Source organism: Calidris pugnax, unplaced genomic scaffold, assembly GCF_001431845.1.
Source record: "Calidris pugnax isolate Ruff unplaced genomic scaffold, ASM143184v1 scaffold7, whole genome shotgun sequence".
Taxonomy (NCBI): domain Eukaryota; kingdom Metazoa; phylum Chordata; class Aves; order Charadriiformes; family Scolopacidae; genus Calidris; species Calidris pugnax.
In genome coordinates this window covers 339,299-341,817 of record NW_015090762.1, presented here as the reverse complement: position 1 = coordinate 341,817, position 2,519 = coordinate 339,299, and the positions used below count along the sequence as shown (strand labels likewise).

General features: G+C 60.2%; 1 protein-coding gene across 1 annotated transcript in view; it reads right to left on the bottom strand.

Moving 5' to 3' along the window:
* The window catches only part of CABP7 (calcium binding protein 7), a 15,048-nt gene that overhangs the window by 4,206 nt on the left and 8,323 nt on the right, over positions 1-2,519 (bottom strand). The window lies entirely within an intron of this gene.

Sequence of the window (2,519 nt, the reverse complement as noted above, 5' to 3'; positions counted from 1 at the left end):
GTGACGTATTCCAAGGCGTTTTGGGGACGTTTTGGGGTTTTTAAGCTTCCCAGCCTGACGGCTAAAGAGTCTCCGTGGCTGGAATCGCTGCCTGAGTGGGGGGGTGGGGGGGGGGCACCCCCTTTCCTCACGGGGAGCCCCGCTCCGGCCCAGGCACCCCCAGAATTCGTCCTTTGAGGATGTTCATCCCAGAGGGTGGTTCCCCATCACCCCACTCAGGAAAAGCAGGGACACATCCCGCCGGTGGCCATCCCGATGTGTGTGTGGGGGGGTGTGTGTGCCCCCCCCCTTAGCTGGGGTACCCCGACCCTCCCCGGTGGAGCTGGCAGCTCCCAGCCCCACGGCGGAGCCCCGAGGGGTGGCTGTGGGGCCGGGAGGGTGGCGGGGTGTCACAGGTCCCCCCACACCGGGAGGTGACCCCGTGGGGAGGTGGGAGGGGGTGGCAGCACAGCCCCCCCCCCCACGGCACAGGTGGGGTCACCTTGGGGCTCCCCCCGCTGCCATCCACCCCCACGGGGGGGAAGGGGGGGGGCACAGGGGGTGCTGGGGGAACCCCTGGGCTGGGAGCTGGCACCACACAACGTGCACACACAGGTGGTGAGTGTGAACACACACACAATCACAGGGGGTGCTGGGGGAACCCCTGGGCTGGGAGCTGGCACCACACAACGTGCACACACAGGTGGTGAGTGTGAACACACACACACACACAATCACACACACAATCACACACACACGCTGCAGTGAGGCTGTGCACACACACACACACACCCCTCGCAGTGATGCTGCACTTGTGTGTGTGTGCACACACGTGGATGCACGCACAACCATGGTGCAGTGATGCTGTGCTTGTGCTGCACACACACAGACACACACAGGGCCACAATGCAGTGATGTAATTGCGCACACACACACAACTACTTTGCAGCGGTGCTGTACGTGTGCGTGCACACACACAGACACACACAGGGCCACAGTGCAGTGATGTACTTGTGCACACACACACACAACCACTTTGCAGTGGTGCTGAACATGTGTGTGCACACACAGGGCCACAGTGCAGTGATGTACTTGTGCACACACACACACAACCACTTTGCAGTGGTGCTGAACGTGTGTGTGCACACACACAGACACACACAGGGCCACAGTGCAGTGATGTACTTGTGCACACACACGCAAACGCCCTTACAACCGTGGTGTAGTGATGCTGTATTTCTGTGTGCACACACCCAACCACCTTGCAGTGAGGCCACACTTGTGCACACAGGCACAACCACCTTGCAGTGACGCTGCACTGGTGCGTGCACACACACTCACAGCCACGGTGCAGCAACGCTATATTTGTGCTTTCACACACTCACAACCACTTGCAGTGATGCTGTACGTGTGTGCACACACGCAGGGCCACGGTGCAGGGACGTACTTGTGCACACACACACCCCTTGCAGTGATGCTGCACTTGTGGTGCAACACACACCAATGGTGCAGCAATACACTTGTGCACACACACACACAGAGCCACACACCCACCTTGCAGTGATGCTGTACGTGTGTGTGTGCACACACACAGACACACGCAGGGCCACAGTGCAGTGATGTACTTGTGCGCACACACACACACAACCACCTTGCAGTGATGCTGTACGTGTGCGTGCACACACTCAGGGCCACAGTGCAGTGCTGTACTTGTGCACACACACACACACAACCACCCTGCAGTGACAGACTTGTGCACACACACACACACAACCACCTTGCAGTACACACACACACAACCACCTTGCAGTGACAGACTTGTGCACACACACAGCCACAGCGCAGTGATGCTCTTTCTTGTGTGTGCACGCACGGCCCCTCGCAGTGCTGCCGTTGCAGTGACAGACTTGTGCACACACACACACACAACCACCTTGCAGTGCCAGACTTGTGCACACACAGAGCCCCAGTGCAGTGATGCTCTTTCTTGTGTGTGCACGCACGGCCCCTCGCAGTGCTGCCGTACTTGTGCATGCACACACACACACACACACACACACTCCCTCTGCAGCAGGGCTGTGCGTATGAGCCCGTGCTGCGCTGACGCTGTGCGTGTGTGCACACACGCTGCAGCGGGGCTGTACATGTGCACACACACACGCTGCAGTGATGCTGCCCGTGTGTACACACACACACACCCCCACACCCACACACCCCCGCAGAGAAGCCGTGCGAGTGATAAAGCAGCGTGAGCACACACGCAGGATGCGCAGTGGGGCTGCACAAAGGTGTGTGTGTACACACTCGTGCACACGCACAACCCCTGCAGTGAGGCTGTAACTGGGCACAGAGGCACACACCAACACAACCTGCAGAGCTGTGCACACACACACACACACACCCCCCTCCTCTTGCACACCCAGTGTGAGCCCAGGGGTCTGCTCAGGGGTCCCAGCCAGGCTTTGGGGCCAGACCCCCCCCACCCCCCAGACTTGGGGCTCCGTGCCTCAGTTTCCCCACGGGGCCCCCCCTCCCCCCCT